At 39.9% G+C, this 15,383-nt stretch overlaps 1 pseudogene; it reads left to right on the top strand.

Annotated features, from left to right (window-relative positions):
* Positions 1 to 14,820, top strand: part of LOC119911941 — a 38,389-nt pseudogene extending 23,569 nt beyond the window's left edge.
* Positions 14,821 to 15,383: the final 563 nt, after the last annotated feature.

Raw genomic sequence — 15,383 nt, 5'->3', positions numbered from 1 at the left:
ACAACAACATTCTATGGGGACTGATATTGTTTTGAAATAGCCTACTAGAGATAGACAATATTAATGGTGTTCACACTAGCTGGACTAGTATTGTTCATAACCAACTAAAATATCTACGTTCCTTTAGCTCAAGTAAACGTAGCTAAAGCAACTAACAGTCATCAACAACAACAGTTTCACTTTGTATTACTCAATACTTCACCATTCATCTCTCTTTGTATGTGTGTGTGTGTCTAACGTCACTTGGCAGCTCGCCACCCTCAGGGTCCTAGTGCACGACCACAGTAGGGATTTAAATTGTGAAGCAGAGGAAACAACAAGAAAGATTATTTTCAACCAATAAATACAAATTATATTTGTCAATATTCTTGCTTCTTGTTGAAAATATGTCTGCATTGTAAAACAAAATCTAAATCTAATAATTGTTTTTCTTATTATTGTCATAGGGGGCTTAGGCCCATTTTAGGGTAGCTTCAGCCCCCCTAAAATAGGCCTAACGACGTCCATGGGTTAAAGCATTTTTGCAGCTATCCTGAAACAGCAGCTCATGTGTCAGAAAACATATGTCCAGATTTCCATTGAATACCAGCAGATTTTTACTTAAGGAATCTTATTCTGAAAACTTACCTAAACAATATGGTTGGCTGCTGTGATGCCTAATATCTACTCAGTAGAATAGATAAGATATACTTTATTGTCTCCAAAGGAAAATTTGATTTGGACTCTCAATTCTATTTGCAGCTTCACAAAAACAACAAAACAGCAACAAAATGGTCATCTCTCAACACATGGTCATGTAACACAGCACATGCTCTCATATACAAAATACTTGTACCTACATAAATATTCACATTCACTCCTTCTCACAATGGTTGCATTTGATGGCACAACCGTAAAACTGTTTTACAGCCCTTATTGCCTACATTGCACAAATGATATATTGTACAACAAACAGCTTGCAAAACCCAAATAGCCTACATATTGCACAATGGCATATTGCACATTCCGTATGGTCGATGAATGTTGATATCAGTTCAGCTTTCACTTAGGAACCCTGAATCTCCTACCAGAGGGTAGAAGCTGAAATTCTGGGTGAAATATGTGAGTCGCACCACACAGTACCTTTTGCGCCTGTCCGATAAAAGACTGCTTATAGATTATCTGAAAGGGTGAATAGGTCTTATTGTGAAAACTCAGCTAAACAATATGTTTGATTGCTGTGGTGCTGAATTTTATGTCTGCACACCAGCGAAGCATTATTTTTTTGAGGTTGTGCGGTAATGATCAGCTTCAGTGTTACATTACAATTTCTTGAAACAATGATTATTCATACCCAGGGCCCGAATGGGAGATTGTGATCACAGTTGGTCGAATACTGTCTATTAAACAGGTTTTTAACCACAATTTAAAAATTTATTGGACAATTCAAGATTTCTCACACACGTGTTATGACACAATGAGTGAACAATAACTGGCACAGTGTTGGCTGTCCTCCATCTTGTCTATTCTGCATTTCACTTCCTGATTTCTGTTCCTCATGCTCCGTCGGTGGACTGACCGGCACTGATTTTCGAGCGTAATCGGATATATGTGACTGCAAACAATATATGATCCTGTTTGTGAGATTCATCTACAGCCATCAGTGGCTTTGCAGCTAAAGAGGAAACATTTACATAGTAAACAAGTACATGTGATACCTGTTTAGCCAATACATCTATGGTGATCCTTCATTATTCAGTTCAACAATCTGTATTACTCTGAAGTTATACATCAAACATTGTGATTACTTCCATCCTTATTGTGAAAACTGTAAAAATGTTTGGCTGCTGCGGTGCAACATTTTTACTTGGACATAAAAACATAGCTAAGCTAAGCTAACCAGCTGCTGGATCCATCGCCAACCGCTTATCCTGTGTACAGGTTGGCAGGAGGGCTGGAACCGTGCTGCCCCCAGCTGCAGGATGTAGCTTCATATTTACCAAACAGACATGAAAGTGGTAACAATCTTCCCTTTTAAGTCTTGGCTGAGGTGTACCCAACATGTTGAACTACTCTTCTGTATGTTTGGCTTCTTTAATGCTTGATTTTATAGATTTAGGAAAATACATTACTTTTCTTAGATACTGTAAATGTTCAATTAATAGCGTGGGCTCTTTGCTTTATTCACTGAACTCTGCTGCTGATATATGGGACAGGCCTTTAATTCCTTTAACATTATTCTTACTCAGTAAAGATGAGAAATTTAAACCAGCAGAGAGTGAGCAATGGACTTCACACAAACATATTCACAACTTAGATTCATTTTTATGATAATTCTTTTTATTCCTTTGGACCCTTGCAGATGAAAGTAATATAAATAATCAAGGAATGGATGCATATTCAGACTTTATGACCTCTTCAATAGGTAGGGATCTGAATGAATGATCCAATGATGTGTAGTCCATATTAACTTAAATTTTATTTTTTTTTAAAAGCAGACTCAGATATAAGATTAAGATTAGATTTAAGTAAAAATAAAAACATGAGGTGAGGAAACACTTTCATGAATTGAAAGCCTCTCTCTCTCTCGCTCTCACTCTCTCTCTCTCTGTCTCAACACATAAGTGAAACTAACTATATCCCGTGCTGCTGCAGGACGCCCAGATAAAATTTCCTAAAGGACACACACAAAGCAGCAGTCTCTAAAAACCAAAGTAAGTAGGCTACTCATTGCTCTTTCTTTCAGTTCTCTTTTATCAGGTGATACAGGTGTCGTCAGCACTTAGTTCTGTGGTTTGTCCTGCTTCAGTGAAAAGTTGGGTGAGCTGGGATCTGAAGTTCATTAGAAACTTTCCTCTTTTCAAACAAAGATATCTACATATTCGCAGCACCACGGCTGGCAGCAGAGTGTGTTTGAGCATAAACACATCCTTTGTTTAATCTCTTTGTTTGGTCACAATGTTGCTGAACCCACATGTAAGCCTAATTAAAATTCGAGTAGGAAATTTATTTCAGAAACACTTCATGTTATATTTATTGAAATTCTCTTTGCCTCCAGCCGGTAATCAATAAACCAAATGCTCTTACACACACAAAAAACAACCCCAGAGGATCTTGTGGTCTCTCATACTATGATAATATTTTAGCCTATATAATAAACAGTATTTTGAAATGGGTCATTCTGGTAATTAGCACCTTTATTGTTGGGACTTGTTTTTCTTTACAACTTCTGAATGCAGAAGCTTCAGGATTGTAGTCAAATGGTACTATTATTTAAGCTAAATATTATTACTTCTTCCATCACTGCTAGCATGTATTCTTTAATTGTAAAGACATCCATCGGCGGACAACACATTCAGATGTGTTACTTAAGTAAAAAAGTAAAAAGTAAGTAAAAATATTCAGTACTCATAGTCCTGCATTGAAAACGTCAGTTACTGTACATAAGTATTACTGGGGGGAAATGTAATGTATTAAAAGTACTCAATGTAGAAAACTGCCTAATGTGTGTTTTTTTAATTATACATATGTTATGTTATAGGATTATTATTTCTGGTGCATTAATGTGTAAGCAGCACTTTACAGCTCGAGCTCAACTATTTTAATCTTTAGGCTGTTTTTATTTACACTGGGGCTGAAACTGACACCACTGATGTGCTTGCAACTATATTGACATCTAGCTCTTTATAAATGGATATATTGAATCCACTCGCTTTTGTACAATAAAAAGCCTTTATTGAATATCTTTTCCTATAGTTATGCTTTTGTGCCTTTTATGAACCTAATGAAAAGTGTTTTTTTCACCCTTCACTGTTTCACAATAGAAATGGCTGAGAGAAAGAGGAAGCGACCTGACTCTTCTTTAACTGCCGATGAGTCCGTTGAGCAAAACAGCGCCTGCAGTGAGCCATCAGTCAGGTAATACAAGTTTAGTTCAGTGGTGTTTCTTTATAAACAAGAATAGAAACAAAAAACAGTCAAGTGAGATTGTGCACACTGAAAAACGTTGAGCGTAAAAAGTATACCTTGTGCTAGAGATGTTATGCTTGAAGCATATAATAAAAAAAAGCAGAGCTGTAAGTCTGTTTACAAGTGGTCAGTTTCACCACTTGTTTCTCACTGTCGGCAGTGACACCACTTAATCTGACTCACTGATCGTGGTTTTCCATAGAAAATCACCAAATTCCAAAGTTTGTCCAGCAGATGTTGCCATTTTGACCTTGTAAAATGCTGCTACAGCGCTTCGGAAGGTTTTGTTTCCTCCATCACTGGAGTGGACAGCATATTACCATATAAGCTTTAACTTTTCCCAGTGTGTGGTGCATTATATTGAAACTTTGTATCTGTGTGTATAGAATAATGCAGTCTAATGTCTGTCTGTTCTGCACCCAAACTGTACCAGCACCCTGGGATATCATGTTGCTGCGGAAGTATGGCATACTGTACTGGGGCCACTACCACGAGATTTATGTAATCGGAGTGAGAGAGAGACACTGTTTCCAAGTAGACTACAGATGAGTGCACATATCACAGCTGAAGAGCGAATGATCAGCCATGGTGTTCAGGGTTAAAACTGTAATCTGAACTTTTGTGTACTGTAATTAAACAGGCTTTACAAAACTCAACTCTGCTTAGTTACCCTGCCAGGAACTGAAGCATGCCAACAATAAATGAATAAATCAAGAAAATCAAATTTGAACGTAATAGATGTGTTTTTTTTCTTGATTGCCTAGTGAATGACTAGCATAGAGTTTATGCACTTACAAGATCTCTTTTTTAGTGTATTGAAGACAACTGCATCTACAGCTCCCAGTTGTGTCTCGATGAAGAGTGATAGATCCATGTACCAACCAGTCAATTTTGGTCTTCAAGATGCTCAAAGGTAATTTTAATGTATTCTGTAAATGAAATGTATCTTAAAGCATATTGTGGTAATTTTGTTAAAGATTCATAATGAGACTGAAAGTGGTAAAGCCATTTGTAACTGCAGTATATACACGTACCTGTATGTGCTTTAGGATAAGCATTATTATTTGCTCAAACTGAAACATGTTTAATTCATGTGGATGTGTGTTTGTATCAACTCTCGTCTTTCCACTGACAACATACAATCATGCTGCATTCAAAATGCTCGTTGTGTTCAAGCTGAAAACACCTTTAAACTAACAGGCTTGATGCAACAAGAAAACAATGTCAAGTCTATAATTTTGTGCTATTAGACATCAACCTAATAGGTGGCCTCAGAAAAAATGGTATCAATGTAAATGGGATCAGAATTTACTGACTTGGCTATGCCGCTGCTCCCATCCTCCGATGAAGTAGGTTGCATCTGGCAAGAATAATGTGTAATTTTTTGTAATTTGTTCTTACAGACAGCAGAGGGGGGAACCGTCCAGCAGTTCAGTGTGTTTGGAGGATCCAGTCTATTTAAACCAGAGAGATACTGAAGAAGACATGCGTTAGTTCAACTATTTCAAACATTTTCGTAGTGTTACTTATTCTGCTATTAGTAACCAGCAATAACTACTAGAAATGTCATGTTCCAGGTGTTATTTAAACTTCTTTTGATTAAAAGGAACTCACTGTTTCATGGCATACATATTTACCAACGCAGGCAATGGAAAGATCTTTGAAAAAAAAAAGAATGTTAACGAATCAGAATTATAATCGGTCTTTCGATTTTTACAGGGGACAACTTCATTTTCAAAGGAAAGAAGAACCTTAAAAAAGCAATGCAAAACCAATTTACTTCGACGTACCAAGCTCATGGTGAGCAGCAGAGTTCTCTAAACAGCATCTACACATCACTCTACATCACCACTGGAGAGAGTGGAGCTCCACATGAAGAACAAGCGTTCAGACACATTAAACATAAATTGGAACGACAATCTTCTAAACATATTAACCTCAGTGACATCTTCAAACCTCTGCCTGGCCAAGAGAAACCCCCCGAACAGTCCTGACGAAGGGCGTTGCAGGCATTGGAAAATCATTCGCAGTGCAGAAATTTATTCTTGACTGGGCCGAGGAGAAAGAGAACCAGGACATTGATTTTGTTTTCAGTCTCGCTTTCCGAGAGCTGAATTTGAGTTCAGGTAACAAAAGCTTGCACCAACTCCTGACTGAATTTCACCCTGCGCTCCACGATCTGAAAGATTCAGAGGATTTCATCAGAGCCAGAGTCCTGGTGATCCTGGACGGCCTGGATGAAAGCAGACTTCAGCTGGACTTTGAGAACAAGCCGGTAACATCTGTCAGTGAAGTAACATCTGTGGGAAATCTCCTTGCAAACCTCATCCAGGGAAACCTTCTTCCTGAAGCTAACCTCTGGATAACATCCCGTCCAGCAGCAGCCAATCAGATTGCTGCAGAGTTTGTGGACATGGTGACGGAGATAAGAGGGTTCAGTGACCCACAGAAAGAGGAGTACTTCAGGAGGAGGTTCCATCAGGACTTGGGTCTTGCTGACAGGATCATTTCACACATTCGCTCTTCACAGAGTCTGGACATCATGTGCCAGATCCCGATCTTCTGCTGGATTTCTGCCGTATTATTTCAGGAGAGCTTTGGGGGAGACGAGACAGCTGAAGTTCCTCAAACTCTAACAGAGATGATGGCACATTTCCTGTTTGTGCAGACGAAACGCAGAAGCAGAAAATATGACAAGAAGACTGAGAGAAATAAAGAGACACTTCTGAAAACTCACAAGGAATTTCTTCTGAAACTCGGCAAGCTCGCATTTGTTCATCTGCAGAAGAACAACCTCATCTTCTATGATGAAGACCTAGAAGAATGTGGGATTGACATAAAAGAGGCAGCCATCTACTCTGGATTTTGTTCTGCAGTTCTTAGGGAAGAAGACGTCTTTTCTCAGAAAAAGGTCTTCTTCTTTGTGCACCTGACCATACAGGAATTCTTTGCAGCTCTTTTTGTCTTTGACTGCTTCACAAACAAGAATACAAAAGAGCTCGGCGACTTCCTCGACCTGAAGGACAAAGAACATACTTTGCTTGATCTTCTAAAGATGACAGTTGATAAAGTGTTGGAGAAGAAGAACGGCCACCTGGACTTCTTCCTGCGGTTCCTCCTTGGCCTCATGGTTGAACCCAACCGGAGAGTCCTTCAGGGTCTGCTGACATCGCCGGACCCAGGCCAAGATACAGACAAGAAAGTCTTGACTCACCTCAAAGCCATCCGAAGGAAGACCCTCTCTCCAGACAGTTGCATCAACCTCTTCCAGACCATGGTGGAGATGAGAGATCACAAAGTCAAAGATGAGATTCAGGAATATTTGACGTTGTCAGATGGTTCAAAAACAGAGCTGACTCCCCTGCACTGCTCTGCACTGGCCTACACGCTGCAGGTATCGAAGAATGATCTGGATGTGTTGGACTTGAAGAGTTACAACACATCAGAGGAAGGCAGGAGGAGGCTGATACCAGCTGTGAGGAGCAGCAGAAAGGCCATGTAAGTTTAATTTCTCTGCAATATATAACATTTTACTACATATTATTATTATTATTATTACTACAATAGTTAAACTTACTAAAAAAGCAAGGTGGTCTTGTAAACTTATCATGTCTGCCACATTATCAGCGTTGATCGCCACAGATTGATTTTCGATTGATTTTGTTACTATTTAAAATGGGTAAAATCATATTTCATGACAGAGCTCCGCGCAGCACACATGTTCTCTCAGCATCTCTTATTGCCCCATCTCTCTCTCTCTCTCTCTCTCTCTCTCGCCACAGTTACGCTGTCATTCTGTTGGAAACACTGTATTTACATACAATTGGGATTCATGTTGATAAATACACCTATGGGTGGACAGGAGGGTGAGCGTGAGTGAGCATTCTCAATGTGACAACACTGTCTGTTATTTAGTGACTGGTACCTTATCTACCTTTTTACTATCTTGGTTATTAAGTAATATTTTCCACTGTGCATTACAACAACACAGGGCGCAGTGTCAAAGATGCGCTTTTTGTTGTCCATCTTCAGAACATTGTAGTTTTATCACGGCAAGCCACGTCAGTAAAATCCGCCGTCGCATAATTACGTCGCTTAGAAAAGAGCAGTACGATTCTTTTAGACCCGCAGTCTTCTTTTCCTAAGTCCTTCTGAATTGTCCTTCACATCTTTCCTTGACCTCATAACGTTTTCCATCGAGGTCAAGAAAAGGATTTTTTGACTTTTCGGATGCAGCCCTGTTTGTCTCTTGTCTTGTGTTCAGTCAGCCTGTTTCCTGTTATGTTTAGTCTGGTGTTACTTCAAGCTCTGTGTCCTGTCTGTCTGATTGCCCCATTTGGGTCACCTGTTCTTCGCTCTGCCTGCCTGTGTTTGTATGAGCTCCTGATCTTGATTTCCTCATGTGTTTCACCTGTTTTTCTCCCGACCTGCTCGTTTGCCTGTGTGTTTAAATGATTATCATTTCAGTTCTGTCTTGTCGGATCATTGCAGCTTGTTGTGCTCTGTGTCCTCTGTCAAGTCTGGTCCTGCCTGTAACCGTGACTGTTTTGGGATCTTCGTTGTATGATATGTTCTTACCAAGAGCAAGATTGTCTCCCTGTATGTTGTACTGGTTTTAACAATCTGTATTGTTAGTTCTAGCAAAATATTTATGGGAAAAAGCTCCTTTTTTGTGAAACTTCAACTTTCACCCTCAGACTAGCAGACTGCAAAGTGACTGCAGAGTGGATTGAGCACCTGGCCTTTGCTCTCAAGTACTCCTACTCAGCTCTGAGAGATCTGGACCTCAGCAACAATGACCTGAAAGATTCAGGAGTGAAACTGCTCTGTGATGGACTGTCGAGTCAATGCTGCAGACTGGAGATAATGAGGTATCAATACAGATATACTGTACAGTAACAGATAAAGGGGGACAGTTGTAGTCCTACTTTAATCTGTTCTACATGAAAATGTCAGGGCAAAGGTGAATTCATTAAAAGAAGTTGCAAATAGAGATGTGGTTGGGCGGTATATGTTCAGATTGGCCTGGGAGTTAGGGGTCCGGGTTCCTGTGCTCTCGTGATTCAAGTGAGTTGAACTGAGTCCGAGGTCCATGCTGGTACTCTGCGGTGAGACAGGAAAAAACGAGTTAACTATCAAGTAGTACAACAATCCGGCGGGGACTGAAAGTTGGTCTGGCTTTTATGGGTGAGCTGATTGCAGGATATGGAACAGGTGTGCTTGATTAAAGTGATGAGCCCGGTGAGAAGGCAGGGGCACCAGCGAACACGCCCACCAGCGGTATCCAGAGCATGAGAGAGAAAGCAGAACACAGAGACGGACGCCAAACAAAAACAAACCAAGCACACAGCAGACATCGCAAAAGGGCAAAAGAATGCAAAAAACTACATTCACACACACACCATAAAGGAGACCAGGCAGACAGAAAAGGTTATGTGTTAGCTATGTGCTGCTCTAACAAGAAGTGGTTGATGCTCTATTCTCATTTATGGGATGATAACTAATTATTCAAATGCAACAATGACCTTCCAAAATGCTTTAGAAGGAATGTCTTCTGTTATTTCTTGTAGCATCAGAACTCGTAACTAGTAAATAAAAAGTAACTAGTAATTATGTATCAGAGATGCTCACAAGTCTTTGAGCCAGAGTCCAAGTCAAGTCTCCAGTCTCTCGTGGTTATTACGAATGTTGTATCACCTGCTGCATTCAATCCAGGTTGCTTATAAAACCACAGAGCTATAAAGAATTCTGTAACTGTAACCTGTTTTTCATTTACAGAGCACATCCATGTAATGTACAATTCAATTATTGACAGCTTATTAAATACTGTAAGTCAAACACTCCCCAGACTCCCCAGAAATCCAGTGTAACGTTAACTAAATAAAACTGTGATGTTGCATAATCAACAATAAACCTGTAACCTGTTTTTCATTTACAGAGCACAACCATGTAATGTACAATGCAATCACTGACAGCTTAAACTACTGTAAGTCAACACACCACCAGACTCTCAAACCAGTGTAACGTTATAACTAAATAAAACTGTAAGGTTACATAATCAACAATAAACCTGTGACCTCTTTCTAGCCAACAGCCATAATTAACGTGAAACGCAAAACACGCAATCTAGCGATGTCAAGAGCATGCCAAACCACCAAGCGGCGATTTGACCGTAACCGTAAAGCCATGCTCAGCGATCAGAGAAATCAGAAAATCGTAAACAAAGCGGGCAGTGGCACACAATCTGACATCAAACACAGCAGATAACGGCACGCACTCTGACGTTGCAAGGCAAAAACTGCGGTTTTACTGTCTACCCGACTGTGGACGCCCTTTGGAGTCATGAGTGTGGTCTCTCTCTCTCTCTCTCTCTCGGAGGGGCTGATTGCAGTGGCTCTGGGCACCTGGGCTAATTGCCCTGTAGAGTATTTGGGACTGTTTTCTCATTCGGCAAGGGAGCTGCTATCAAGACCAGATCAGACCTCCCCGCGGCCGCCTCCCTGGTTTTCCATTTAGTTTGGTTTTCTTTGGTTGGACTGTTGCGTTGTGGTATTTGTTTTGTCTGCATGCTACAACTCCTTCACACATACATTCATGCAACCATCGTCCTGCACAGACACTACTGAAACCATAGACTACATACCTCATACTTTAATTATGTTAATTTGAAGTAACTATTGATTTGGTTTATTTTCATTAAATAAACATATGTTACCTGTTTACCATGGTGTGTCTGGCCTTTTGAGCCAGGTCATAACATAGTGCAACTGGTGATTCTTAAAATCTTCACCTGGTTTTGAAAATACCCGTGTTCGTGTAGACTGAGGGGCCATCCACACTACTACGTTTTTGTTTTGAAACAAAGACCTTTTGCTACATTTGCACCTCCCATCCAGACTAAAACGGCAAATTCGAAGACCTAAAACGGAAAAGTTTGATAACTCTGCCAACCCCATTTTTCATTTTAAAACTCTGGGGTAGCGGATTAATGTGTACGGGCAAAAACGGAGGATCTGATAAGTCTTATACGATGGTGAACACGGTAAACATTGTGCCTGCTAAACATCCACATGGTAACGTAGCTGTAGACCCCTTGTTTTGTTCTCTGATGTTTAGAATATACCTTCATCATGTCGAATCCACCTCATTTATGAAGATGGTCTTTGACTTCTCCAAAGGTAGTTGGGCTTTCTTCCACCTGGACAAGGATCAACCAGACTGGCAAGCCAACCTATGTATCTCATTTCTCACTTAACTACATCTTATGTCAGTTTGAGGCCTCAGCAGAGTTCATCCTTTGTGGACAGTCTCAGAGTTCTGGCTATGCCACTATACAACCATAGCTAAACTCTTTAAAGTGAATATGATTTACTTTAATCACAGTACCGAATCCCACTGATGGGCCCCTCATTATTTTAAACCATATTTTTAGTCATTTAAAGATCTGTGCACTGCTCATTGCTGGTGATAATGCTTTTTATAAACTTATTTTAAATATATTTGCTGGTATGCCAAAAACTGTTTTCTCAGGTTGTCTGGTTGTCTGGTCACCGAGGAAGGCTGTGCTCATCTGGCCTTGGCTCTGCGGTCCAACCCCTCCCATCTGACAGACCTGGACCTGAGCTACAACAATCCAGGAGACTCAGGAGAGAAGCTGCTCTCTGAGCTGAGGGACGATCCACAATTCAAGCTCAACACACTCAAGTAATTACAGATATACTACACTATTGACTTTCCTGCTACAATAAATTCTAGTTACTGCTTACATTTAGCCTCATAATGCAGTCCTACTAATCTGTTACTTTATTATCTGAATAAATTCTAAAAATCTAATCTCAACAGCGTTGAACATGGTGGAAGTGACCGGATACAACCAGGCTTCAAGAAATGTAAGTGTCTGTATGTTTGCTGATAGGAATAGTGAACTAGTGAAGAAGCAGTAAATTAAATGCTTAGTGATATGGTTGTCTTTAGCGGCCTGTGGTTTTAAAGTGTTTTTTCTTTACCTCCAGATGCCTGTGAGCTCACTTGGGACCCCAACACAGCCCACAAGAACCTCCTTCTCTCTGAAGGGAACAGAAAGGTGACCTGGGTGGAAGAGGAGCAGCCACATCATCATCACCAAGAAAGGTTTGATCAGTGCCAACGGGTGCTGTGTGAACAGGGTCTGGACGGGCGCTGCTACTGGGAGGTCGAGGTGTTTGGCCTCTTCAGTGTTGGGGTGACATACAGAGGAGCTGACAAGGAAGGAAAATGGGATGATTTCAAGCTGGGACACAATGACAAGTCTTGGTGTCTAGTTTGCTCTAATGATGGTTATTACATTTTGCACTGCAACAACAAAGTAGATGTGTCTTCACTCGGATGGCGCTCCAGTCAAGTAGGAGTGTTTCTGGATTGGCCGGCTGGCACTCTGTCCTTCTACCGAGTTTCCTCCGACAGTAGAGTTCGCCTCCATACCTTCAAAACAAAGTTCAGTGAACCACTTTATCCTGCTGTTGAACTTCACACTCAGTCCTCTGCAGCATTTTCTCAGATTGAACCCATTATGTCTCATAAATAGTCCAAAAATACTGTTGTATTTGCAGTGTAAGGATGTCCTACGGGCTGTTACACTGTATAAGACTGAAGTTGAGGGTTTCACTAACTGTTATTGTACATAACTATAATTTGGATCCTAGAGGTTTGAACTGAGGTTACTGTGTTAAAAATGTACACCTGCAACAATTAGTTGACTAATCAAATACTTAATTAGAAGAAACTGCTAATTTTGATCATTCATTCATTGTTAAGTAATTTGTCAACTACAAATACCCAACATTTGCTTTCTCAAGTTTCTCCACTATGAGGAATATACCATTGACATTTCTGGAAAATGTGATAGATGTTTTCTGACATTTATAGACAAAACAACAAATCAAATAATCAAATAAAAAAATAAAAGCTAAAACAACTGCACTATTCCAAAGCATTCCCAAAGTTGGGAAGTCAACCTTTGAGGTTATTTTGTGTTTTGCTTTGTTAGTTAGTTGAGTGGTGGCAGTTTAGTGATTTTTATATGAATCTGTCAAGCAGAGCAGTAACTTGTAGGAATGGGCAGTGAACAATGTGTTTGGCTGCTGTGGTGCTTAATATTTACTCAGTGGAATAGATATGATGTACATTATTGTCGCTGAAGGGAAATTTATTTTGGACTGTTTTGCAGCTTCACAAAAAAACAACACAAACATAACATTAAAATAGACATCTCTCAACACACAGTCATGTAACAAAACACATGCTCTCATATACATAAGACATCTACCTACTGTATATAAATATACACATTCACGCCTTCTCACAATGGCTGCATTTGATGGCACAACCAATAAATCCTGCATTGCCCACAATAACTGTTGCACAGAGCCCATAGCCTACAATGCACAAAACCGACATATTGCACAACCCTTACAGCCAAGTTGAATGTTGAATATCGGTTCAGATTTCACTTGGGAACCCTGAATCTCCTACCAGAGGGTGGAAAGATGAAATTTTAGGTGAAGTATGTGGGTCGGATCAGAAACTACCTTTTGTGCCTGTCTGATAACCGACTGCTTATAGACTGTCTGAAAGGGTGAATAGTTCTTATTGTGAAAACTCAACAATACAGCTAAACAAAATGTTTGATTGCTGTGGTGCTTAATTTTTGTCTTCGCACCAGCGAAGCATTATTTTGGTTGTGCCGTAATGATCAGCTTCATTGTTACATTATAATTTCTTTAAAAAATTATTATTCGTACCCAGGAACCGAACGGGAGATTGTGAGCACAGTTGGTCGGATACAGTCTATAGTTGTGCACTGAATATTTGACACTTTTGACTCAAAGGTTTTTTACCCACGATTTAAAAATTAACTGAGCGATTCAAGATTTCACACACGCGTTAACTGGAATGACACAATGATAGATACACAATAACTAGCACAGTATGGGCTTTCCTCCATCTTTTCTATTCTGCCTTTCACTTCCTGCCTCAATCTAATTTTCGAGCATAATCGAATTTACGTGACAGCAAACGTGTTTTTGCATGTCCATATTAACTTGAATTTTATAAAAAAGCAGACTATCTAATGGGGACCTGCATATATTTGTCAAATCATGAAGCGGAACCCAGGGACCTTAAAGAAATTCTGCTATGGGGCCCTCCTACCTGACTCGTGAGCCATGTAAACAATTTGCCATTGCTGACACAGCTGTGTCACACCTGACACAGCAGTACTCTTGCTACAATCCTCCCACCTTTAAAACAGTCTGTCTCACTAATAAATCTGAATGGAAACCTCTAGAAAAATCCAGTGCTGGTTTGAATGGACCTCTGCACACTAACTCAGTCCTCATCAAGTCTCTTACGACTGGGGCCAATCTAATGTTCTATTACGGTCTGAGCTGCTTGTACCTGTTGTTGGCTGTTCATCAAGGGCGTCACTTTGTGCTGAAAAGTGGTCGGGGCATTTAAGGGCTCAGATTAGAGGTGCAGTGATACACTTGCTCGTGAAATGTTACCACAACAAGAAGATATTAAAATAAATATTCACTACTGTGATGTATGAGTTGGGGGTTCTGGGGGTCTTCCTCCAGAGGATTTTGAGCGTTAAACACTTAATTTCCTGCATTCTGGAGACATTTTCAACCAATTTATTGTAGAAATGTGTTTTATACACATACAAAGGGAAACACAAAATTCAGGCGTAAGGTGACAATACAAAGTGTAAAAAATATAATGCAATATAATTTAGTAATCTTAAGTTACTTTCTTGGACAATGCATATTTGTTTCTTAGATATTTACACTGCATTGCATGTTTCTTATTGTACAAATAAACCGTTCTCAAAGCAATCTCATTTGTTATTTAACATGTCTTGTTGCAAGCAATGCATCAGAACCATTTTAACAAATACCTTCAAAAAGTGATGGGGACACTGTAATGACACCTATGCTCTACATCTATGGTTGTGCTAGCAGGCTACTGGCTGAAGTTCCCTGTATTTCACCTGGGTCTGTGGGACTTGCTAAAGAGGTCTGTACTGGGTCTGTGCTGGTACTGGTTGAGGCTGGAGTTTGTGCTGATACTGGCTGATGATCCAACATCTACTGACAAACTTTAGCATAGCACCTGTAATTTATAGATAACAATACTTGCTGTATATTAATGTTATCAGCTCCATCAGGGCCACTCTTTTAATACATTTTAAAATGTAAAATACTATATGACTTGACTGAATATGTGATGTTTATTATTTACTGAAAGATCCTACTTTACATAAAAATGTCAACACAGAGTACAGTACTTGCTCTGGCCCTTGCTCTGTATGAAGGCTGAAGCGGTAGAGAGAGAGGACGGACTCAGACACTCGCTTTCACCTTTGACTCGTTTCCCTACACGGAGCTCTACAAAAA

Source organism: Micropterus salmoides, unplaced genomic scaffold, assembly GCF_014851395.1.
Source record: "Micropterus salmoides isolate LMB-PRFRI ecotype aquatic unplaced genomic scaffold, ASM1485139v1 Ms_hic_scaffold_2, whole genome shotgun sequence".
Taxonomy (NCBI): Eukaryota; Metazoa; Chordata; class Actinopteri; order Centrarchiformes; family Centrarchidae; genus Micropterus; species Micropterus salmoides.
This window is presented reverse-complemented; position numbering and strand designations above follow the sequence as displayed.